We start from the raw sequence: 27,496 nt of genomic DNA on the forward strand, positions 1-27,496 counted from the left end.
CTCCAAGATTTCTCTCATAGTCATCCCTTCCTCTCCACTACCTCTAGTCTTACACACTCACTGCCTCATACTTTAAACAACACAGTAGCCTCTTAGCTGACCTAACTCTAGTTTCTCCATCCTGCTGCCAGGCAATCCCCCTAAAATACAATTTCATTCAATTTAAACATTTTTATATGGGTCTCTACACAGTACCTACCCTCAAAGAATTCACCATCTAGTAGAGAAGACATACGTTTCATGATCCCTTTGTCTAAAATTCTTAACAGTATAATCATTTTGAAGAACAATTCATTGATATCTAGTAAAGTTGAAGAAGCATCTACCCTTTGATCCAGGGATTCCACTGCTAGGAAGCTAGCCTATTTCCTTGTGTACTCTACAATATGCATACATAGGAGAGGAACATGTGTAAGAACGTCTATAGAAACATTATTTGTAATAGAAAAAAAGAAACTACAAGCAACTTAAGTGTCCATCAACAGAAAAACATTTTTAAAGTTTTTATTCTAAAAATTTTCAAATATAGAAAAGTATATGTATATGCATATATGTGTATATATGTGTGTATGTACACAAACACACATACCCATATGCCTATCACCCACATTCTAAATTAAAAGTTGGCCATCTTGCTTCATCCTACTCCTTTCTAAAAAAAGTACTTTACAGCTGACACACACTGCAGTTGGTTGTTACATCTCTAAATTAGTTTTATTCTAGGTAAATTTCCCTTTCCTCCATCTACCCCAATGTTTTTCTCCCCCGTGACATTAAATGACTAGTTCATCTGTATCTCACATTCTGGATTTTTCTAACTGCTTCCTCAAGGTAGTACTTAATTTCTTTCATCTTCCATATTTCTTTATAAACTGAAAGTCTTAAAAGTTTGACTAAACTCAGATTTTAAATTTTAGACAAAAATATTTCAGATGATGCTATATACTTGATATTGAATCACATCAGGAAGCATACATTTTTTGGTTCATTTTTAGTGATGCTACAATTAATAATTAGCCTGATCTTTCCACTGATCCAAAGTTTTATCGTCTTACTTTGAGACCAACCAGTACTCTGTGGAGTTGCTTTGGTTCCATGTGAATATCCAATTCCCAATGAACCTTTTGCCTAATGGTTTTAGCATCCATTAATGATCCTGGTCCAAGTCAATTATTTCATAACAGCTTGTAATAAATTGTGATTTCTAAATCTATAATTCCTTCTATATTTATTACCTGGCATTCCTCATTATTTGTAATATAGTTTCTACTAAAAGGGCAGTTCGAATGTTTAATTACCAATTTTCAGAGTAAAGAACAGGTATAAAGGCCATTTCCATTTGTTTTGTTTTGGTTTTTGTTTCAATAAATACTCTCCTTATTCTTTTTTGTTTTTTTGTTTGTTTTGCAGGCCTCTCACTGTTGTGGCCTCTCCCGTTGCGGAGCACAGGCTCCGGACACGCAGGCTCAGTGGCCATGGCTCACGGGCCTAGCCGCTCCGCGGCATGTGGGATCTTCCCGGACCGGGGCACGAACCCGTGTCCCCTGCATCGGCAGGCAGACTCTCAACCACTGTGCCACCAGGGAAGCCCTCCTTATTCTTTTTGATATTCAACCTGTCCCAATTTTGGCCAACAAGAGCTTCTCTGGGTTGGCTTTTTGTTATCTTTGAAAGCTTTCTTGCTTCTGGCAAAACATGTTCCAGTTTCACTATGTATGCTCCCTGCCCCAGTCCTGGAATCAGTCATTTCTTTGAGGAGTGCTGGATTCTAAGTAGAAGTATTTAAAGACCAAAATTAGAGTGAGAGCAGTACTCATATCTACCAAAGGGACACACTGTTTCTAGGTCCTTTCAATGGACAGAGATAAGAAAGAAATATGTATTTGGATAGAATTAAGAAATAAATATTTTAAATCATGAATTCATATTGATATTTATAATTCAAGTTCAACATTGTCAGGTTTTTTGCTTAACTTCTTTGATTGTACACAAGTATCTCTACTGCCTCCTAATATATAAACATAAAAACTTATGGGCTTTATCCTAACAATACATAAAAAATGCTGTCAAAATAAAAATACCAATAATTCCTGAGCATATATCCAGAGAAAACCATAATTTGAAATGATACATACACCCCACTGTTCACTGCAGCACTATTTATAATAGCCAGGACATGGAAGCAACCTAAATGTCCATCAACGGAGTAATGGATAAAGAAGATGTGGTACATATACACAGTGGAATATTACTCAGCCATTAAAAAGAATGAAATAATGCCATTTGCAGCAACATGGATAGACCTAGAGATTGTCATACTAAGTGAAATAAGTCAGACAGGGAAAGACAAATATCATATGATATCGCTTATATGTGGAATCTAAGAAAAGGGTACAAATGAACTTATTTACAAAACAAAAATAGAGTCACAGATGTAGAAAACAAACTTATAGTTACCGGGGGGAAGCAGGGGGCAGGAGAGGGATAAACTGGAAGACGGGGACTGACATACAAACTATTATATATAAAATAGACAACTAATAAGGACCTACTGTATAGCACAGGGAACTCTTCTCAAGACTCTGTAATGACCTATATGGGAAAAGAATCTAAAAAAGAGTGGATATATGTATACATATATTGATTCACTTTGCTGTATAGCAGAAACTAACACAACACTGTAAATCAACTATACTCCAATAAAAAATTTTTTTTTAGGGCTTCCCTAGTGGCGCAGTTGTTGAGAGTCCGCCTGCCAATGCAGGGGACACGGGTTCGTGTCCCGGTCCGGGAAGAGCCATGGCCGCTGAGCCTGCGCGTCCGGAGCCTGCGCTCCACAGTGGGAGAGGCCACAACAGTGAGAGGCCCGCGTACCGCAAAAAAAAAAAAAAAAAAAAAAAAAAAATTTAAATACCAATATTACAACTAGCAATAAAATGAATGAATAAGATTTCTTTGCAGTTCTTTTTGTCTTTAGCATATATGCCATTTAGTGTTGAGCTCAAAAGTCACTTGAGATACTGTTTTTCTTCATGTATTTAAATAACTATTTTGATATATACATTGGTTCATTTGTTCAAGTTCTCAATTTTAGGAATTGTTTTTCATCTACTTTGACTTAGTGTAATTTTTGAATATGTAAAATATTTCCACATTTCAAAAGTCAAAACTAAATAAAAAGGTAAACCCAGAAATCTCACTTCCATCACTGTTTCCTTCATGTCATTCCCACCCACCCCACCACAGGGCAACAATTCTATTCTAGTTTGTCTTTTCGGTTTTTCTTTTTGCGACATAAGGAAATTAGTATATATATTCTTATTCCTCCCCCCCACACACCTCTTAACACCAAAAGAGCATAGTACATACATTGTTCTGCACTTTGCCTTTTTCTACTTAATATATAACCTTGAAAATCTCCTTAGAGATTTTCGTCATTCTGTTTTACAGTAGCATAGTACTCAGCTATGTGAAAATACCAGTTTATTTTTAATTAAAAAAAAAAAACCCTAGCAATCGTTTACTCTCCAGCAATCAAGTCAAGACTTCAACTTACAATTCAAGGTCCTGTATCAACTGCTTCAACCTCACATATTCACCTCATCCAGTTTTCCCACCTCCCACTTAATAACCCCCAACAGTCATCAGAATCTAAACAGTTTTTCCTCATCCCATACATGCCCACCTTATTCCAGACCCAGTGCCTCCCCTCATGCCATTTTCCCAGTTTGGAATGGCTTCATCCCTTTTCTCCAAATCCTAGACTCCAACCAAAACCCATTTCAAAAATTCCTCTTCCCCAATAAGCTTTCCTTAAATGAGCTAATCCTTCCTTTCCATTTTTTCTGAGCAATTTATGCCATAGTTCATGTATTTCCCTTTCATTCATTACACAAATGTTTACTAAGCATACACTATCTGCCAACAGAAAGGTGAACAATGACAGACAAATCCCTACCCTCATGGAGCTTGTGGTCTGCAAGGAGAGCCTGGAAATCAACCAATCAATCAGTAAAAGTAGTAGTAGTAGTAGTGATAAATGCTATGAATAAAATCTAAGAGAGGGTAAGAAAATATAAGGCAGGGTAAGAAAATGGAGAGTACTGGATTAGGGACAGAGAACTGCCATTTTAGACAAAGTCTAAGGACAGGCCTCTTTGAGGAGGTGACATTTGAGTAGAAACACAAATGAAGGGAAGAAGCAAAGCAAGGAAGGATTCCAGAGAAAAGCATGATGGATATGTCACTCTTTTAGCTGCTCAACATCAGAACACCTTCATATATCTAGGGAATTCTCCTCTTGAGTCTTGAAAGGCAGAAATGGCCACCTATTACTAAAGCTAGATATATACTTTCCCAGCTTTCCATTGCAGCTAGGGCACAGTCATATGATCTCCTCTCAAACAGAGAAGTAACTATACTGGAATTTAACTTAGATCATAATGCATAAAAAAAGCAGGAAGTACACAGAATCCATTATGGCAAGAGTGGCAGCAGATTCCAACGACAGTAGTGGTAGCAGTTTCTTCCTCTGATAAATTCCTTTTCTGCGAAATTAACCAGAGGCAGTTTCTGGTGCTTAGAACTAAGAGTTCTGACTGTTCCTGGTGAACCAGGGAGATGCAATAGCAAGTATAAGGGCCCTGAGCTAGAGTGAAGAAGAAGAGCAGGATATGCAATCACAGAGATATGAATGGGCCACTTCACGTAGGGCCTTATAGGCACTACTAAAGCGTCTGGATTTTATTGAGTTTACTAGGAAGCTGTTGGAATATTTTAAACGTGTTGTGATGTGGTTGATCTAGTTTTTAAAAACTACTCTTGTTATTATGTGGGTAATACATAGAAGGTGGCAAGAATTGAGGCAGTAATACTAGTTAGGAAAATATTTTGGGCTGATGGTGCCTTGTGCTAGGATGATACCTGTGTGATCATTTAGACATTTTACCTTTAAGTACTATCTATCTAGGTTTAAATCTAGCATCTTATTTTGTGCTTTCCATTGTTCCCTGTTGGGTTTTTTTTCTCTCTTTCTTGCCTTCTTTTGGATTGATTCATTTTTTTTTTTTAACATTCTATCTATTTCCTCTAGTGATTTGGAAGTTATACCCTCTCTTCTTTCAGTGGTTCCCTAGATATTATACCATGCATTAAAGTCTAAAGTTAATCAAAATCTTTAGTTCCCGCTTCCCCAAAGAGCCTATAGAGTTTAGAAAACCCAAGCAACACATCAACCAAATGACATGTGTGGACTCTGGATTCAATTTGAAGAAACTAAGTGTACATTTTTAAAAGTCATTTTTTTAGGGCAGTGAAAAAATACTTGTATGAGACCATAATGATGGATACTTCTCATTATACATTTGTTCAAACCCATAGAATGTACAACACCAAGAATGAATCATAATGTAAACTATGGACTTTGGGTGATCATGATGTGTCAATGTAGGTTCACCAATTGTAACAAATGTACCACTCTGGTAGGGGATACTGACAATGGGGGAGGTTATGCATATATGGGGAAAGATGGTATATGGGAAATCTCTGTACTTTCCCCTCAATTTTGCTGTGAACCTAAAACCGCCCTAAAAAAATAAGTTAAAGAAATCATTTTGGAGATTACTGGGGAAATGTGATCACTGCTTAAATATGTACTGATATTAAGAAATTATGTTGACTGTTTTTCTGGATCTGATAATGATACTGCAGTTTAAGTTTATATCTTTTTAGAGATTAAAAACAATATATTTACAGATTAAATGATGTGATACTTGGAATTTGTTTTAGAATAATTGGGGGATATATCAATATATGAAACCAGATTAGTCATGAGCTGATCACTGTTGAAGCTAGGTAATGAATGTGGGGTTCATTATACTCTTTCCTTTCCTTTTATATATTTAAAGTTTTCCACACAGTTTTTTTTTTAAATTTACCCTCCTACTAGATAAGGACCCTAAAACCCCACTTATCCCCCTTCTCCTATTGCCTTGTTTTTTAATCCATTAGATATTTTTTACTGTTTTATGCAGTCCATATTCATTTTCATTTTCTAAATATACATCACTTTCTTTACTTTTCAGCCCTTCATACATTTTATTCCTCCCATATGAGGTTCATTCTGCCTGATGTATATCCTTTAGAACTGCACTAATATGGTGCACGTGACCATTTAAATTTAAATTAATAAAACATTCAGTTCCGGGCTTCCCTGGTGACGCAGTGGTTGAGAGTCCGCCTGCCAATGCAGGGGACACGGGTTCGCGCCCCAGTCTGGGAAGATCCCACATGCCGCGGAGCAGCTGGGCCCGTGGGCCATGGCCACTGAGCCTGCGCGTCCGGAGCCTGTGCTCCGCAACAGGAGAGGCCACAACAGTGAGAGGCCCGCGTACCGCAAAAAAACAAAACAAAACAAAACAAAAAATTCAGTTCCTCAATCACAATAACCACATTTCAAGTGCTCAATAGTCCTATGTAACTTATAACTACAATATTGAACAGCACAAAGAATATTCCTATCATCACAGAAACTTCTATTGAATGGTGCTGGTTTAAATTATTTATTTATTTATTTTGCAGTAGGCAGGCCTCTCACTGTTGTGGCCTCTCCCTCCCGTTGCGGAGCACAGGCTCCGGACGCACAGCCCCAGTGGCCATGGCTCACGGGCCCAGCCGCTCCGCAGCATGTGGGATCCTCCTGGACCAGGGCACGAACCCATGTCCCCTGCATCGGCAGGCGGACTTTCAACCACTGCACCACCAGGGAAGCCCTTAAATTATCTTTAATAAATGTTGGTAACAATCTGTTTTAGTTTAAAATATCTTTATTTCACTGTCATTCTTCAATGATATTTTCACTGGGTATAAAATTCTAGGTTGGCAGAGTTTTTTTTCATTTCATATTGCAGACATCATTTCACTATCTTTTGATTTCTTTGTTGTTGAGAAGTCATCTGTTAGCCTAATTCTTGCTACTTTGATGGTTATCTTCTTTTCCTCCAGCTACTTTTAGATTTTTGTGGGACTGGTTTTCTGCAATTTCATTATGCTGTGTCTAGGTGTGGAATTATTTCCATCCTAATTAGGATTCATTGGGATTCTTGAACCCTGGTTTGGAATCTTTCATTGTTTCTGGAAAACATCAGCAATCACCTCTTTAAATGTCCTATTTTCTCTCTCCTCTTCTTCTGGAATTCCAATTAAGGCTTTCTTACTCTATCCTCCATATCTCTTACCCTGTCATCTATATTTTCCATCTTTTCGTCTTTAACCTACATCCTGGATAATGCTGTCTGATCTATATTCCAGTTCAGTAATTTTCCTGATGTGTGTAATCTGCTGCAAATTATATCATTAAGTTTTAATTCAGTTACTCTATTTTTTATTTCCAGCAGTTGTATTTGGTTTTTTCAAATCCACAACGCAACCTTTTTTTCCTGTTTCCTGTCTTCAAGTTTGTTATTTATTTCTATAAACACAGTAATCATGGTTGCTTTGTCATGTATCTTCTAATTCTAATACTAATATATGATGCCTATGACAATCTTTTTCTGCTATTGCTTCCACTGGTTCTTGCCCATGTTTCCTTGTCTCCTTGTATGCTTGGTTATCTTTGACTATGTGCTGGTCATTGTCCTTCAAAAATTAATTGTGGGGAGGCATAAGATGAAGGAGCATTCCTTAAAGGAACATTTGCATTTGCTTCTGCCAAACACCTGAGGGATAATACCAGTCAGGGACCAATCTAAATTAAGTCGTGATTTAAGTTTCCCTTACATAGCTAGGCTGTGATCACAGTTTTGTAGAGAGTTTTGTTTCCTTTTTTTTCTCCTGTTCTGCTCAGTACCAAGACAACCTGCCCTGAAGTCCCTTCATATTTGACTGGGAGGTAGGCAATGAAAGGGGATCAGGAGTTAGTTCTGGTTCATCCTTCCCTCTCAGGTGTAGACATATGGAGTTCAAGCCTAACAAGGAAGGATCTCTTAAAAGACTTTACCTGTCCACATGTGGGTAGGCTCTGAGTCTTGATTTCTGTCCATCTCATCCCACAAGGCTGATAAAAAGAAACCTAAATTTCCTGGTATCAGCAAACATACTCAAGGCAAAAGTGGCTTTAGTTCTCTAGGTATTCTGCTAACCTCTCTTGGTTTAGGCTTTCTTCCAGAATTTGACTTACCAGATTCCACTATCTCCCCAGTTCTTCAAAGCTCTTAAGGTAGTGCTTTATATATCTTATCCAGCCTTTTCAGTTGTTTCCAAAAAGAGAACTGGTTTAAGTAATCTATCCCACCATTACCCAGATTCAAGGTATATTTCAAAGTAGAGTTAACAGGTCTTCCTGATGTATCAGATGTCAATGCACACAAAACAAAAGAGGAGTCAAAGATAATAACTAAGTTTTTAGTCTGAACAACTTGATGAAAAGTGGGATTATTTACTGAAATAAAGATGGCAAAGTGGGATAGGGTGGGTCATGTGTTAAAGAGTTTGGCCACAGACTTGTTAAGTTTGAGATGCTTTAGCTAGGTTTAAGTTCTTATGGGGAGAGACAAACTTTCTTTTAGTGTCATTTGCACCCATAACTATTTTAGAGCAGTGCTACATACATAGTGGGTATTCAACTAGCAAGGCATTCTCCACATTTAGCAGCATCTCTGGTCTCTACCCTTAGATACCAGTAGCAACCCCCTCCCCATTTTATGACATCAAAAAAATGTTTCTTGATATTGCAAAATCACTCCAACTGAGAACCACTAACTAAATCCTTCTTGAATTAAAGTTAATTTCTATACACTGTGCTATCACCATCCTTTCCATCACCGTCCACTCAACTGGACATATCAAAGATATATAAGATATATATGAGTTGATCCAAGCCAAAACTGTAGCCAAGCCCAATTCAGCGTTTCCCAAAAGCTCCAGAGGACTGCAGTACTGAGAAAAACATAGGGTGAAGGAGTAAGTACAGGTTGGAGGCTACAAAACTGTTTCACCCTCACTCAAATAAGAATATCTCCAGGGACTTTCCTGGCTGTCCAGTGGTTAAGACTCCACGCTTCCACTACAGGGGGCATGGGTTCGATCCCTGGTCGGGGAACTAAGATCCCACATGCCATGCAGCGCAGCCAAAAAAAATATTTTTTTTTAAACAAAAACAAAAGAACAAGGCCATCTCCAATTGTTACATGATCCTATGTAACATTATTTGTAAATTTTAAAGCATTTTTAAAAGAAAACTATTGCCAGTTCAACATCTTTTCATCAGATATAAAATGGTTAAAATTTTAAATCTCAAGCAGGAATTACTTAACAGCTCTTTTTTGTTGCTACTCCACACCCAAATCCCTGTTAACATAAACCCAGAAAAGAACTACTAATTCATTTGCAAGTCCTGGCATGTATGTACTTTATCTGTGCTCCCCTTTTATTTTTTTCACTCTAGCCAAATAGAAATCAAAACTCATATGGATAAATTAGGGCCTCTAAAATCAGATTCTGAACTATAACTCATTCAAATAAAGTTTAAACCCAAAATTATACAGCAAGAGCTTGTTTTAGGCAACATCCATGCATTTCATGATTCCTTTCCTTCATTAGGTTAAAACCTCTTTGTCTTACACAGTTACTCCCCAATGTACCATATAAAAAAAATACTTTTATGATCTCCTATAAAGTTCCTTAACTCAGCTTTAATATTGTTTTAAATATTATAATATAATCTCAAATACCTTAAAGATCACTTTGTTATTCAAAAGCCATTTTTATTTCTTTGAATTTCAGGCATCAAAAGATGTAATTAATTTGGACCCATGCTAATAAATTCCTACTTCCCATATAAGCTACCTATTTGTCAGACATACATCCTTCTATCTACATTCTATCAGTATCTGTGCACACCAATGTCCCTATTTGACTGTAAAATTATGACATCATTACAAAGCTGTTCTCAAAAAAAAAAAGAATATGTCTGTAATCTAAGCATAAAAACTGTTTATTTATGACTGTTTACTATTCATGTTTAACCTCTAGTACCATATCTAAAGCACATAACTTATACACACACACATACACACAACAGAAAAGGAGTAAGCATTCGTCAATTGGCACGACCAGAACTTCTCATGCACATGTCAAAACCTAGTCTTCCTCTTGTATCCCTGATGACACCACCACCACGTTTACCTCCCAAATTAGAAATCCAGGAGCTATCCTCAACTCCTTCCTCTCTCTCATGTCTCTACATACAGTTGATCAAGTCCTACACAGGCTACTTCACTTCTCCTTTTCTGTTTTTTCAACAGTTCAAAAATCCAAAACACAGAAATGTATACATTGAAAAGTCTCAATGAAAGTATTTATGCTATTCCCATCTTCCTCCCAGCCACAATTATTCACCTTTACTAGTTTCTTGGGTATCCTTCCAGTATTTCTATAGTTACCAAAAGATTGCATTACTATATACACTGTTCTGCACTTGCTTTTCTTACTTAACACATCCTGAAGATCTTTTCCTATTAGTTCATAGAGAGCTTCCTCATTTTCTGTATAGCTGCTTAGTATGCTATTGTGTGGATATGCCTGTTTATTACAGGTGGACATTATTGCTATTATAAACAACACTGCAATTAATAAGTTTGTAGATGCATCATTTCACTTCATATAACTGTAGGATAAATTCCCTTAAGTAGGGTTGCTGAGACAAAGGTAAATACAACTGTAATTCTGATAGATACCAAACTGCCCTCATGTCTTTTTTTTTTTTTTTTTTTTTTTTTTTGCGGTACGCGGGCCTCTCACTGTTGTGGCCTCTCCCGTTGCGGAGCACAGGCTCTAGACATGCAGGCTCAGCAGCCATGGCTCACGGGCCCAGCCGCTCCGCGGCATGTGGGATCTTCCCGGACCAGGGCACGAACCCGTGTTCCCTGCATTGGCAGGCGGACTCTCAACCACTGCGCCACCAGGGAAGCCCTGGTTTGTTTTTTTTTTTAAGTGGGTATGTACCACACATCAGTGTTTTTCAAACTGTGGTCATAACCCATTAGCAGACTATGAAATAATTTTAATGGGTTAAAACCAACACTTTAAAAAATATCAGCATATATCAAATATAGTAAAGTCATGTTTCATGAATTTCTTCCAGCCATACGCATGTGCACACATACACACAATACACAAACAACAATACATTTGTATGTTAACAATGTTAAATACACTTCTTACCATGGGTCACAATAAAAAATAATTTGGAAGCTACTTCCATAGTTGCTAAATGGGTTTGGAGAAGCTTTAAATTAACAAACAAAAGTATATAGTCAGGAAGGCTTCTTCAGTGAAAGACTTAACCATCTGAAGCATCATCTGGCTCCCTACTACCTCTCTAATCTCATCTATCACTTCCCCTTATTTATTCTGCTCTAGCCACACAGGTCTTAGTAACTATTCAAACAAGCCAAACATGTTCCCAGCTTAGGATCTTGGAGACCTTGTTTCCTCTGACTAGAAAGCACTTTACTTGGATAACTGCATGATTTACTCCCTCATTTCAGGACACCCAAAGAGAGAAGCTTTCTCTGACCACCTAAAATAGGAGCCACTTCCCACCATTCTATCCCCTTATCCAGTTTTACTCTTCATTGCACTCATTACCACCTGACATTTGTTTACTGTGCCCTCTCTCCCCCCACCCTGAATGACAGCTTCAAGAAAACAGACTTTGTCTTCTGTGTTGTTCATTACTGTAACACTAGAGATTAGAACAGTGCCTGGCACAGAGCACTGTTAAGCTGAATAGGTTTTGACAAGCAAGGAAAAGGAAAAGGAAGAGCACATAGAGTTATGCCTAAGCATGGTGTAGTACAGAGAGGAAATACTACCTTGGTAATGTTAAGGAGTAAAGAATAAGGCTGAAGAAGCAGACTGTAATATGAAAAGATCTGAAAGCCAGAAAGTAGAGTTTGGACTTTATCCTGCAGACAATTGGGAGTCGTTCTATGTTTTGAGCAAACGGTGATCCATTCAAACATTTATTCAGCACAAGTTCAATTCACTTTGCTTGGCACAATGCAGAGTGCAAAGGTCAACAGTACATGTTCTCTCTTCAGACTGCTTAGGTTTAGCAGCAATGGGTTCAAAAAAATTTTTAGGAAAATTATTCTGGCAGCCATATGAAGGATGGATTGGAGGAAGGTGACTCTAAAGTTAGAAAGGGCAAATAACAGGCAATGCAGAATCCCAAAAACAGAGATCCAGGAGAGAAATCTAAAGAATCATGCTGACTGATGGATATACAAAATAAAGGAGAAACATGTATCACAGACAACTTTAAGATTTAAGCATGGGGACTTCCCTGGTGGCGCAGTGGTTAAGAATCCATCTGCCAACGCAGGGGACACAGGTTCGATCCCTGGTCCGGAAAGATCCCACATGTCGCAGAGCAACTAAGGCTGCGCATCACAACTACTGAGCCTGCGCTCAGGAGCCCATGCTCCTCAACAAGAGAAGCCACTGCAATGAGAAGCCCGTGCACCGCAACAAAGAGTAGCCCCTGCTTGCTGCAACTAGAGAAAGCCCATGCGCAGCAACGAAGACCCAATGCCGCCAAAAATAAATAAAATAAATTAATTAAGCAAAAAAAAAGATTTAAGTGTGATGATAAAACAAAGAAAAACAGAGTAGGTGGAAAGTGGGTAATAATAAATCAAAAAGTGAAGGAAATTCCTTGAGCCTCTCAATGGAAGTATTCAGTAAACCACTGGAGATACAAACCTGGAGAGTACACACTGATGAACATATAAACATATAAAACATCCATGGAGAAGAGACAAAGAGAGGTGAGCAGAGGGCTAAGTACTGAGAAGAATAACGACCGTGGTTAAGAGGATCATGAAACAACAACCAAAAGAAAAAAAATAAACGTAGTAGCCAGAAAATCAGGATGCACACTAACATGAAAAGCAAGGAAAGAAAGTTAAGAAGCCTAGGTGGAAGTCAACAGTAACACATATACACTAACTGAATAAAATCAGGATGAAGCCAATACCATTGGAAAAAAGGATGTCCTTTGAAGCAGCAGTCTGAATACGTCACATTCACATGTAATGTCATTACAAAACTGCAGTAAGTTAGGGAAGAAGTAGTAAAAGGGCTGAAGGCAGCAAGAGCTGAGGGCAGAAATTTTAACTAAGATCTTAAAATTTTTGAAATAAAAAAGAGAAATGAGGAAGATAGCTAGAAAGAACAGTAGCAATAGTTAATCAAAGTTTATTTTTTTCTCCCAAAATATGTAAGTCTGTATATACTTGAAGGTAAGGAGGAAAAACCCCTGGAGATAACCATCGAAGTGATCAGAGGAAAAGTTAAGTATAGCAGCAAGATTCCTCTTCCATTCAGTTTACAAAATAAGGTGAAAGAATAGAGATTTGTCATGGTGAAAACAAAACAAAAAAAATGCAAGCTTGTATTCTATTTTCTTTTTCAATTAAGTAGAAGTCAATGGCACCTTCTGAAAGAGAGGAAGATATATGAGACATTAATAAAATGATTGCCAAGTAGCAAGCGTCCATTGGATCTGTCCAGCATAAATTTATAGTGGCCAAAAATTTTCATAATTACCCACCTTCCTCCACAAATACACTGTGACCTATGAGGAAGAACAGAGGAAATAGATGGGTAGGAAAATTTGACAACAGGAGCCCAGTAAAATATGAAAAAGTGACTGATGCAAGTTCAGGCTATATATAATGCACACAGGAATAAGCTAAGGGAGAGAAATTGAGGGTCCCTATGGAAAAAAAATAGATAAAGGAACATAGGTGGAGTAATAGCAAAGATCAGAGTTCACACGAGCCAGTTAGGATGTAAGAAATTTTTTAGATCATTCACTTACACACCATACTGTATGCTATGGTCTGAATATTTGTGTCTCCCCACCCCTCAATTTTATGTTGAACTCCTAATGCCCAAAGTGATGGTATTGGAAGTGAGGCCTTTGGAAGGTGATTAAGTCTTGAGGGCAGATCACGAATGAGATTAATGTTCTCATAAAAAGACCTGAGAGAAGTCCCTTTGCCCCTTCTACCATGTGAGGATACAAGAGAAAAGTCTGCAACCCGGAAGAGGGTCCTCACCAGAGCCCAATGATGCCAGCACCTTGATCTTAGACCTCCTAGACATGCTTTAATATTAAAAATGTTTTAATATTAAAATAAAATAGGACTCAAAATTGAGTAAATTCCACAGGTTCCTTAACTGCAATTCCAAAACCAAAAAACAGCTCTGAAACCCAAAATAATGCATTTGGCAGTGAAACCTTACCGAAACTGACATGAAGCTATTTACAGTCTTTATTTACCCCATTTAGTGTAAACATTCATACATTTTGCTGCAGAAATAGTAACTTGTTTGAAGAAGGCTACTGCACTGGACTGTTGAAAGGTTACATAACACTACCTCAGCTATATCCAAAAAATTCTTAATTCCAAAACCTATTAGACCACAGGGTTTTAGTTGACTATGATCCTACAATAATTGCTAACATTTACTGAGCTATTAACCATGTGTCAGACACTGTTCTGATCACTTTATATGCAGTAACTCATTTAATCCTTCCAAGCACCATGAGGTAGTTATTATAATTATTCAAATTTTACAAAGGAGGAAAGTGCGGCACAGAGAGATTAAGCAAGTCACAGAGCCAGAGAGTGACTAAGCTGGGATGACTACAACATTTAAAATATTACACTTAAGGTGAAGAAAACATTAACAAAATATAGAACTGATTATAGTAGGGTGGTAGGAGTCAGTGATATTTTTCTCTATTCAATTAATGTATTACTTTTAGAATGGTAAAGATTCAAACACTTCATGTGTTCATTAAATACAGAACACTTCATGCACTTACAAATTCTCATTTATGTGCAATTCCTTAGTCAACTTGCATAAACTGCACAGTATAAAATCCAAACTCCTCAGCTTATGCTAATATTTTTAATTTTTTATTGAAATATAACACCTTAATATCTTTTTAATCACAAGCAATACACAATAATACATATTCATTGTAGAAGTAAGAAAATTTGTATAAGTAAAAAGAAAATAATCACCTATAAATTTACACTCAAAAATAACCACGTAACAGTTTGGCACATTTCCTTCCAGATGTCAATGTATGTTATTTAATCAAAATAAAATCATGTTTTTAAATTTACTTTTTTCACTTAACATACACCAAGACATAATTTCAAGTTTTTATTCTTCTAACCATCATTTTAATGGCTAGGCAGTACCCCACTTTAGGGATGTACCCTAACAATCACTGTGAAATATTTAAGTTGTTTATAATTCCACAGCATTGAGTCACCGGCTCTGGGAGTCAAACTGTTTGGAATCAAGTCCATGCTCTACATTACTAACTCTGCTACCTTGGGCAAGCTACCTAATTTCTCTATGCCTCAGTTTTCTCTTCTGAAAAATGGGGGATAATATAACCTACTACATTATTAACGTGGGGAGGAGGGTCAAATGTGTCAATATACAGCTTTTATTATCAACAATGCTGCAATTGGTATGTAAACAGCTACCAATTTATTGGCATATCTTTACTACCCCAAAATAAATTCATTTAAATAGGAATTTCCACATCAGAAGGTATGCCTATTTTTCAGGCTTTGAATCTGCCAAATCACAGCTGGGTTTAAAACCTTCATCAAATAGCTCTCTCACTTAATACTCATTTCTCTTTATCCAAGAAAATGAAAACTATGATCCAGTTAAGCTAACCAGCTTGTTTCAATTAGCTTTTGCTCTTCCACTTTTGTGCATGCAAACCTAGACGGATTTCATAAAATCTCAGTTTGTAGGGAACTTAACGAAACCTGGCCCAAATCCTCATTCAGCACATCATTTCCTCTACCCTTGAATCCCTAACTTTAACACTGTCAGTGGGAGGGGACAGCCTGCCACCCAAAACAACACATTATATTTTTACTGTTTTGAGGAAATTTTTCTTGGAAGAATGCTGAAATCTGCCTCCTTCTAACTTCTACCCCTTGATCCTACTTCTTTCTAGTCAAATCAAACCTGATTTTTCTGTGTGACAGACCTCCAAATATTTAAATACTACTATCATTTCTTAGATGAGCTCCTTTTTTTTGGGCCAAACATCACAGTTTTTCAACTTTTCCTCCTTTCCATTTCCCCCATGATCCGAATTCTCTGGCTATGCTCTATAGTTCAGTGGTTTTTAAACCTGATTGTCTGTCACCTAAGGAATGTGAGAAAAACAGAGTGGCCCAGTTCCTATCTTACTTAAGCTTGGGCCTCATGGTTTTTTTTAATTAGCTCTCCAGGTGATTCTGATACAAAGTTTGAGAACTGATTGATGCAAGGTCCCACTTACAATATGATATATCATATGCTACCTGAAAATCTGACATAATACCCCAGGTATAACACAACTAGTAAAAAGTAAAGTGGGGCTCACACCTTGCTCTTTCTATATGCTGTTCTACCAACTTCAAAATGACATTTACTTTTAAAAAAATTATAAGTGTTGATTCTTATTAAATGTACACTTAAAATGATCAAGTCTTTTCCACACTATTTGTGCATTAGCATCTTGGGCCCTAACTGCCAACCTTTATAATCATTCCCATTAAAAGGTAAGAGAACTCGGGCTAAGAGTTTAGATTTCTATTTCTAGAAATCTAGATCAATGGCCCTGCATGTGGATTTACCTTCAGTGGAGAAATCACTTCATGCTTAAGCCTCTACACTTACATTATGGACATACTCAGCCCAAATAAAAGTGCACTAGCCCACCAACGACTGAAATGACAGTTGACTGCACCAAAGCATCTCCTCTGTGCAGAGCCCTGTTGTCAACATTATGAGGTAACACATAGGCACTAATACTAATAAATTGACCTTCTAGAGAGCATGATGGAACAAACATCTTCAGAAAAAGTTAAGTATAATACTAATTATCGTTGTCCGAAGGTAGACACGTTTGTGCTGTAGAAACATATGATTACTAGTTGGAAAGCTCTGGAACCAAAGAAATGATTCATTAGAAAACTAAGTTGCCCTGAACGCTAAGGTTTTGTTTCAGTTTGTTTTTTAGCAATTGCAGAGAAGAGATGGAGCCCATCCACACTCAAGCTACTTGCAAAAGGGCACTGCACCCTCAAAATTAATTCATGAGTCAAAATTTCTTGCAATGACTTCTGAATCCCTAACGATTTGTTTGCTTTACTTGTTACTATTTCTAACTTGAGGTACTCAAGGGCCAAAAAAAAAAGTCCATTCTATGGACAATGAGGCCCATTATAAATATATCTTAGAGTTGAGGGTAGGGGGGACAAACCAAGATCCAATCTATTTATTTTCATTTGAATAGCAAACATCAAAAATATACCTGGCATTTTCTAACAATTACATGAAGAATGACCAGATGCTTCCTGTTGATGGAACAGAACTACAGACTGACAGAATCAGACTAAAGTTCACAAAACAACTAGAAGTGAATTTAGCTTCATTTCAAAACCATTAAACCAAAGTAAGTATGGCCTTAAATTTTCACACATCTACAATTTAATTGCCCCCCAACCTAGAAAACCCAGATTGATTCAAAGAGATAGACAATTCGAACTCTAAGTTACAGACAGTTAACTCTAAGTTTGTATACACACTACAATACAAAAGCACTGTTTCACCAAAGGTTTCACTGCAGGATTCCTTTTAAATCTGGCACTCCTATATTGCTTTGAAAGTGTCCTATCTTCAAAAATTACATTTACATACAAGTTTTCACAAGCAAATCTAACACGGAATTCATGGTTTACTTGTGTACATCATTAAAAATAAGTTGTGGAATTAAAAATTAAGTTTAATCACTTAAAATTTTTTCAAATGTTCTAAATCCCAAACTGAAAAAAAGTTGGAGTCCAAGAAAAAAGCACAGGAATCAACCTTCTTATCCATATTTTTTAAGTGTGTCTTGTATAATAACATCCTGATTTGACTTGTGAGACGATAGAAACGACACATTTTTTAGTTTTTTAAAAAAGGCATGAGCAGTGTTTTCCAGTGGTTACATGGTGTGACACCACATCACACTGAATGCAGAAGTAGGTTTAAGAATCTAGCTATCTTCTGTTAAACCTGACATTAAAGACTTGCAGAAATGCAAAACAATGTCACTCTTGCCTAAAAGGTCACTGATGTGAACATGCAATGGATTTTTCTTTTGTTATTTTTGGAAAAATAAATACTTCAAAAGAGAGAAAAGATAAAGCCGTCTTTAGTTTCCTTAAATTCAAAATCTGAGCCTGAAAGTGGAAGTGTCAAGGTCGATGGTTACAAGTCAATGAGAAGAAATTTAAAGTAAGCTGGCTGGGTCTATGTGTGAGATAAATATCTGCAAAAAGAACTTTTGACCACGAACTTCTGCATAATAAACTATGGTGCTTCTTTAATTCTGGGATGGCAAACTACTGTACAAGGATCATTTACTCACTACATCAAACCATTTTCCAAATAAAAACTACTTCAGAAAGTAACTTGCCTGAATCGAGACAGCAAATCAGTGTCCAGAGACAGCACTTAAAATATTTCCATATTACCAAGCCCCCTTCAGAAGTACTGTGGTCTCTGCCCCTCCCTTGAACAGATGTCTGTTCGCCAGAGTCCAATCAGCTTTAAAGCAACAGTCTGTGTACTGAAAACAGGCTTCAAGTGGGAAAACACACACAAAGCAGGCCTATATCGTTCCTTTGGTTTCAGTTTTCACGATGCACTCTTGAGGCTACGCACGCTGGTTCAACACGGTAGGAGAGTTTCAACGAAACACACTAAATACACACTGATTAACTGTGCCCAGGCAGAAACGATCTGGCAAAATTCCCAACTTCTTCCCCGAGGCCCTGCACCCGCAGATCCCGGCGGCTAAGTCCCAAGAACAGAAGTGCCCCAGCATCCTGAGCGGCTGGCTTCGTCCCCTCAGAGACTCGAGTCCCCAAGGCTGAGGCAGTCGACGGCGCGGCCCAGCGCAGGACCGGCCGGGCGCTCCCGTTAACCCTGTCCGGGCCGGCCGCTCCCGCCGCGGCCCGTGCGCCACCCGGCCCCGCGGGCCCAGCAGCACAGCTCACCCGAAGCCGGCCGCCCCCGCCGTCCCTTCCCCGCTCCGGCGAGCCAGGCGGTGCGATCAGGCCGCCCAGACAAAGAGAGCGGCGGCTCCCGGGGCGGCGGGCGCCAAGGCCGTGCCGCGCCTGCCTGCCTGTCTCCCTCCCTTCCTCGCCCGCCTCCCGCAGAGCCCCCAAAGCCCCGGCCCGACCCCATTCCGCCCCGGGGCGGCCGCTCGGGACCGGCCGGGCTATGAGCCGCGGGGAGGCCGCAGCTCGCCAGGGCCGAGGAGGGGGCGGCGGCCGCCACCATGTCTGCCCGCCCCTCCCAGAAGCGGGGTGCGAGCGGACAAAGCGCGCCGGCGGCGCGGGCGGAGCGGGGGCCCAGGCCGACCCCGCCGACCCCCGCGGAATAAGCGGGGCCAAGAGCCCCGGAAACCCGGCGCCTTAATGCAATAAACAGGAAATCGCGGGGATGATCTGGGTTCCGGGGGAAGTGGAATTATTTTTTACCAGCGAAGAGATCAACTTCCACATCCGGTGGTAACAGGGCCCTACACAGACCCGCACTGACCTGGAAAAGCTTCGGGAGCGGCGGCCGGGGAGCAGCAGGAGGTGGTTCGGGGACCCGAGGCGCCTCGTACCCGGCCGGGCTGACGCGGCCCAGCTAAACACAAAGCGCTTCAGCTGCACAAGGCGCTATTTTCCGAAAATGCCGCGTCTGGTCGGCGCCCAAAATCCCCACCGAAAAGTCCCCCGTGCTGCGCGCGGAGGGACACATGGTGTGCGAGTGAGTCAAAGCTCCCAGCATCCCTCCCGTACCCGGCCCTCGTCAGCCCCTCTTCTGAGCCTTTCCGCCCCTGCCCTGGTCAGCAGATCCCTCTCCCACCCACTCCCCGATCCCATTCCGGCGGGAGGAAGGGGGCGAGACGGCCTGGTTTTTCTTTTTAACAAAGGGGAGGAAAATATGCCATCTCTAGAACTTGAGCCACACAAAGAAAGCGGCGGAATGATCCGTTGTCGGCGACCGCAAGTCCCGGCTCGCCCGGCGCCTGCGCGGCACGGGGGTAGGCGCTGCGGCCGGCCATGTGCGCGGCGGGGCTGCAGGCCGGCCACCTAGCCTTCCCGCCACTTTCTGCGGGGCTAGTAGTGGGAGGCTGAAGTGCGTGTGCTAACGTTATGTCTTCGGCATGAAAGCTGAGAGATGGGGAATCCTGACTCCTTTCAGGTTAAGCTGAGACATCTAGCAGAGTCCTGGGAGACGGAAGGGCAGTGAAAAAGCTAGGATTTAACTTGAAGCCGCCCTAGATTCCACTAGGCTGACTGGGACAGGAGTCGCTGTTGAGGTACAAGGGGAGGAACTACGGATGTTATTTCTCCACTTCACCTAAACTGAGCAAGTCAAGTTCGTGACGAAAACGTACATATTCCTGTAGCCACCCCCGCCTTTTTTTTTTTTTCTTAAACATTCTTTTGATGCCTTATACTTCGTAGACCTTTCGTAACTGCTCGCCGAATTCCCTTGGATTATTGTCACCTCAGAGGTAGAAGTCTTGTTTTTCCGTGGCTGGAATGTCAAGATTTTTGTTGTGTTGTATTTTATTAAAAAAGCAGCAAAAGTTTATTTGTGGATGGTGATTTACAAAGTAAGAGTCTTAGGAGTTTAAATTACTTGTGATGATTTTGCTAAAATACCCACCACACTGGTAATGTTTTTAACAGATGAGCCTGGGAATGACTTTTCCAACCTTCTAACCGTACAATTTTTGGCTTCCTATATTTAGGAATTGGGAATATGTGAGAGAGCGCCAAGATTTTAATCTAGAAGAGTTTACAAACAAATGAAATAACATGTTGTCTACAGATTTTGGGTGGCCTCAGATAAACAGTCTTTCTCCACTTACCCTTTTGTGTTATTGATGTAGAGATTTGTAAAGTCTTTGTGTAACTTATTAAAGCGTTGTGCCTAAAATAGAAACAAAGTGAATGGCATAGGAGCCTGTATTCTATTTTTCTTTCAATTTAATATTTTCAGTGCTTCTTTCGACAGTCACATGCTTCTCTTTAACATTGAGTTTATCTGAGTAAACATTCAGCTAATGGTTGTTGTAGAATCCTTGCCCTCATTAATCTTATGCTGTAGAATGCAGACAAGGAGGCATCATCAGTAGTATAATGAGGGTAAACTGCTGAATGCTGTGAAATTTTTTATAGGAGGAATCCCTTACTTACCTGTCAGGGAGGCATGGAATGGGACTGGAGAAGCAATCAGCTTTAATAAGGGAGTCAGGGAAGAACCTTCCAGACAGGTGAAGCAACAAATGCAAAGGTTAAAAGGAAAACTCTGGAGAAATTGTTGTGCAAAGAAGATAATGCTTTTTCAGGAATGCCTAAAGATGTGTCTGAAGAGGTCTAGTCATAAAGGCCTTGAATGCCATTTGCAGAAATTAGCTTTTGAGAGCTAAGAGGATGGCATTGAAAGATTTTAAGTAGAAGCATAATCAGATTGGATTTGTATTTTAGACAGATCACTGTCATGCAAAAGTCAGAGGCAAAGAAAACAGTTTGGAGAAAACAGCAATCTATGAGAGAGTAATGACTTGGACTGAGATAGTGGCAAACAGGAGTGAAGAATATGACCAAAGCTGTTGAGAGCTTGGTGATTTGGTTGACTGGATACGGAATGACTGAAAAGATGTCAAAGATGACTCCCAAGTGTGTTGAGGGAGCATTTAGGAGGCTGTCTTCACTGAGATTGTATGTCTAATAGGCACTTAGGTATTCTTTCATGTAAGTTGTCTCGAGAGCAACTGTCACTGGCACTGTTCTACACATTAGAACAGATTAAGCAGGAACAAGACCAACAAGGTTCCAGCTCCTGTTTCCGTGGAGGGAACAGACTATAAACAAGTTTTATAAAAGAAGAGGAAAGGTAATATCACATAATATCCTTTATGAAGAGAATAAAAGGGTATTTGGATGAAGCATTTCTCTGGGAAGAGAGAGCAGGCATAATTTTGAAGATTGTTCAGAAATGGCCTCTCTGGGAGTTTCCTGGTGGCCTAGTGGTTAGGATTCTGGGCTTTCACTGCTGTGACCCAGGTTCAGTCCCTGGTTGGGGAACTGAGATCTGGCAAGCCGTGTGGCACAGCCAGAAAAAAAAGTGGCCTCTCCGAGAAGGTATTCTTTGAGCTAAGACCTGAATGGGAATAAGTTGAGGGCAGTGTTCAAGACCAAAGGGAATAGTAAGGCAAAATCTTTGGTGAGAAAGCAAGAAAGGCAATGTGGCTAAAGTCTAGAGAGCAAAGAAAGGAATGGTAGAAGATGAAGTCTGCAGCCTTGGTAAGTTTCAGAGCTCTAGAAGTCACTGAAGGGTTTTAAGGTATGGAGTAACATGGATAGTAACAGTAGAGATAAAGTGGATGCATTGAAGATATATTTTGTGATTAGACCCGACCTATATTGCTAATGAATCAAACAGGGAAAGGGAAAAATCAAGAGTGATTCCTAGGTTTGGGGCATGATTGTCTAGGCCAACACTGTCCAATATAAATATAACACAAGCCACATATGTAATTTTACAGTAGCCACATTAAAAAAGTGAAAGAAAACAAAAAGAAATTTAAAAAATCTTATTTGACCCAATATATCCAAAATAGTATCATTTCATATGTGATCAGTATTTAAAAGTATTAAATATTTTGCATTCTTTTTCTCATTACCAAGTAAGTGTTCAAAATCTGGTTGTTTTTTACATTTATAGCATATCACAATAATTGATTTCATAAAATTTACAGCTGCAAAAGTAGATTCACGTACTCGAATCATTCCAAACATATTTCAAAAGTTTTGCAGTAATTGAATTATGTATAAGATTTTTTATTTTAAATTAAAGTTAAGATTAAAATTTTACTTACTAAATTAGCCACATTTCAACTGCTCCATGGCCACTTGTGGCTAGTTGCTACTATATTGGACAGTGCAGGTCTACTAGAATAAAGAATAGTGGAAAATCAGACCAAAAAAGTTGTGTGGAACCAGCCTGGAAGGCCTTTGATGCCATGTTAAAGGATTGGGATCTTACCCTTTAAGACAGAGGGAACAGTGGGTCGTTTTTAAGCTAAGGAGTGACACAGCGTTGTGCTTAAGGCTAGAAAAAGTCCAGTAGGCGACCAACTGATGACTCAGGACCAAGAGCAACCCTTCAGTAGAGTCTCCACATTCTAGGACCTACCTCAGCCCTTCAAATTCAGAAGTCTGATTTTTGTCAGTGCGCTAGAGCAGTGCTACCGAAAGTATGGGCCACGGGCCACCGCCAATCTGTAAACCCTTTGTTATTGGTCCAAGGCATTTACAGAAATCGAGAGTAAGAATTTAGAAACTTTTATAGCAATTAGTGTTACACTAATTTTATGTTTATGGTTCTAATAAAAATTGGGGGCTTGTATTGTTGTATCTTGTATATGCCTTTGTTTTATTTCCCTTCTCTAGTTAATTTATTTTTATATTTTATAGAAGTGTCTATGATCTTTCACCACATATTATTTTTGCTTTTGTTTTTGTTTTTGCGGTACACGGGCCTCTCACTGTTATGGCCTCTCCCGTTGCGGAGCGCAGGCTCAGCGGCCATGGCTTATGGGCCCAGCCGCTCTGCGGCATGTGGGATCTTCCCGGACCGGGGCATGAACCCGTGTCCCCTGCATCGGCAGGCGGACTGTCAACCACTGCGCCACCAGGGAAGTCCACCACAGATTATTTTTGAAGCACTGCTTTAGAGACACTCTGATGAAGGGAGTCAGAAGGACCAAGTTCCCAGAAGACTAATCTAAACCCAGTGCCTTTTATTTTTTAACTTTATAGTGAGAACTATAATGGCTAAGAGGGGAATGGACATCTACTCAGTTTCTCCCACTATACTGAAATGGCAGGCTACATGGAAATAACCAAATTTATAATGGTTACCACTTATTAAATGTTCCTGTTTGCCAGCCACTATGCAAAACCTGTTATATATTATTGTCTCATTTAACCCTCATAACAACTCTTAAAATAGGTATTATTAGCCCCATTTTTCCAAAGAGGATACTGAGGCTAAAACAGTTTAAATAACTTGCGTAAAGTCACCAAGCTGGTAAATGTTAGAGACAGGATTCCAACACAGGTCTCTTTTCAAAGCTGTTGTCCCTAATCACTTTTTCTGACATTATATTCCAAGTATCTAGCAGATTCCATGGCACAATAACTCTACATTGGTTTAGAGAGAATGCACAAAGTTGACTGCATTACCTCCCAGAGGGTCATTAGTGAATTTGGGGTTCTGCAGAGTAAGAGGAGTTAGTGGTATTCTAATAGCATCCAACAAATGCATTCATTTCTACAATAGAAATATGTCTGTTTTGCTGCCATTCAGAATTTATAGACTCCCACAAATCAGTAAAAAATAGAGACAACCCAACAGAAAAATTGGTAAGATTTAAAGTCACTTCACAAAAGAGGATATCTAAATGGCCAATAAACATGTAAAGGTGCTCGACTTCTGTAATCATTAGGGAAATGCAAATTGACATCACAATGAGATACTGTGGCACACCCACAATAATGGCTAAAATGGAAAACAAAATGTCAAGTATTGGAACAAATGAAACTGTACACTGTTGGTGGGAATGTATATTGGTATAGCCATTTTGGAACATTCACAGTTCGAGAAAACACATGAAACCAAACTAGATTTAGGGATACAGGTTTAGGTAGTAAAATCTATGAAGAAAAGAAAGGAAATGATTAGCTTTGGGTGGGGGAGTAATGCTTGGGAGGGTATGTACGGGTGCTTCTGCAGTGCTAGCAGCGTTCTGTTTCTTGACGTGAGTTGGGGTTGCATAGATGTTCACTTTGTGATTCATTGAGCTGTCAATTTTGAGGTGGATGACTTTTCAGTATATGTATTATATATTTCATGGTTTTAAAATTTTTGCTGAAGTTAACAAGTTAGAAAAAATATCCCATGCTGGATACAGACTACCAACTATTACCTTACTGAGCCAAGCGTTACGGATGTGAAAGATAAGGCAGGCTTGAATTCTGAGGTTGGCAGTGGTGAAGGAGAGGAGAGACAGATGCAAAAAAATGCTGCAAAACTTGAGGCAGTATGAGATGGTGAAAGAGCATAGCAATTGGAGTGAGGAGTCCCAAGTTCAGGACTTAACTGGTTTTTCATCTAGACTAACCACTCTCTAGCTAATGACCTGGGCGTATCTCCTAACTTGCCTTAATATCATTTTTCCCACCTGGGGCTCAGGGGAATTTGATAAAACGTACATTTTTGTTTTGTTTATAACACTTCGTAAGCTATTAAAATGTCATATAAAATTTTTACTGATGTTCAATTGGATGTGATGGGAAAGGGGGAAGGAGTTAGGATGATTGATATTTTGAGTCTGAGTGATGGAGGTTATGGTGATAGCGTGAACTAAATGATTTGGAGAAAGATTTTATTTAAACTCTATTTTATACATGTTGAGTTTAAGATCATGCCAGAACATCAAGGTGGAATTTTCAAACAGATTTAGAACCTAAGTTTTGGTACTCTGAAAAAAGTGTCAGAATTGGTGATAGAAATTAGAAATTACCCACATAAGGGTAATAATTAAAGCCATGGGCGTGAATACGATCATTGGAAGAGAATATAGAAAAACAGTACTGAGGACAAAGGACAGAGGTAAAGGAAAAAGAGGAAATCCGCACTTACTGAGCACCTGTTGAACTGTGTGCCAGCTGTTCTCTATTTGTTATCTCGTTTATTCCCCTCAAATTCCAGGGTAGCCAGTTGAGCTTCATTTGGTAGACTGACTTTGTAGACTCACAGTAAGGTAAAGAACCAGCTTGACTCCAGCTTGTATGGTGCAATACACCATGCCTGTAGAGCCAAGTATCTAAGTCCATGGGGAGAATTTGAGTCAAGGAAAGATATGCCCTGAGAAAAGACCATTGGATTTTTGTGATTTGCGACCAAGGGTTTCTGGAGCATAAAGCAGTGCCTGTACTGTCATATTTGTTGTGTTTCTGTGAGCATGGTTAATCCAGACAAACATTCGTGTTCTAGACCTCTGGCAATAAGAAAAAAGTCAAGGTGGTAACTGTGAAAACTAGTATAATGAAAACAAAGTCAGTTATTAAAGCCTAGCTAGATACTTTTTTGCCAAGTGCATTAAATCATGCCAAAGCATGAAAGAAACGGGAATAACTCATACGTGATTCATTGTTGTTTGCTGCTTTGTTCGCATACTGCCAAGAACCATCTCGCATATCACCAATGGTATGGGTCCTTCACATTGGAAAACGCTGAAATGTTATATAATAGTGTTCACTGTTCACAGGGCATTTTCAGTCACCTGAAATTTTAAGGGAAAAGATCAAGATGGCTTTGCCAGCCAAGGACATTATAACTTAGAATGAAAGATAATTTTGCTGGTGATAAACACTTGCCTTTTGGAAAGCAGCAATATCTCCTCAAAATTTAGAGTAATCCACTGTATCTACGAGGAAGACTCTTCCCTACTAGGTTTACTAAAACTATTTACTCTTAGAATAGCATCTTAACATTAAAAAAAGTAAAAGAAGAATGTTCTGCCACAATACAATTACCGGTTTCTTACTGTGTGTTTTTAGATTTACAGATGAATAATGTGTGCGTTTTTGGAAAACAGACTGTTGAGGAATTTTAACTTGATTGCAGGAGCATGATGTCTTCTGTCTTTATCTACTCCCTCTTTCCAAGTTCTAGAGAAGACCTCCAATAAGCAAGTGAAACTCTTTGGCATAGTCACTGATCTCAGAATCGCTTAAGAGCACCGAGAACTTTGATTTCCAGGAATTGGTTAGGCACAGCCACTTCACTCAACCTTATATTTTACACCCCAGAGTAAAGGTTGCATTTGGGCAACCTGATTTTCTTTCTTTCTGTTTTAAGGCAGTGGGCAGTTAATAATTGTTGGTTGGTTACAGCCTCCAGCCAGATTTGTTAAAATAGATAATCCACCCACAGGTGCAAAAAACTTTTTAAACATCATCACTGTCTTCCATCTATACATTTCCCACCCCCAAGGTAACCTCTGCTCTTACTTTCTTGTGTATTTTTCAAGAGTTTTTCTTCATGCTTATACGTGTAATTATTTTCATGCCTTTACATGTTATTTTTCCCCATTTTTATATAAAAGGGAGGATACCGTATACAATATTCTGCACTTTGCACTTAAGACATCTTGGGCTTTTCCGTATAAATGCATAAAATGCATCCTTTTTTCTTACCCCTGCAGATTATTTAACCAGTCATTGTCCAATTGAAGAACATGAGTTTCTTTTTTCTTTTTTCTTTTTTTTTT

General features: G+C 39.2%; 1 protein-coding gene across 5 annotated transcripts in view; it reads right to left on the reverse strand.

Annotated features, from left to right (window-relative positions):
- GABPB1 (GA binding protein transcription factor subunit beta 1) overlaps nt 1–20,030 on the reverse strand; it is an 88,720-nt gene extending 68,690 nt beyond the window's left edge. For all 5 annotated transcript variants that reach the window (XM_082860084.1, XM_082860083.1, XM_082860082.1 and 2 more), the window contains exon 1: nt 19,693–20,030. The gene's annotated coding sequence lies outside the window, so the exon portion shown is untranslated. The remainder of the gene's footprint in view (nt 1–19,692) is intronic.
- Nucleotides 20,031–27,496: the final 7,466 nt, after the last annotated feature.

This window comes from Leucopleurus acutus, assembly GCF_964270905.1.
Source record: "Leucopleurus acutus genome assembly, chromosome: 1".
NCBI classification, from domain to species: domain Eukaryota; kingdom Metazoa; phylum Chordata; class Mammalia; order Artiodactyla; family Delphinidae; genus Leucopleurus; species Leucopleurus acutus.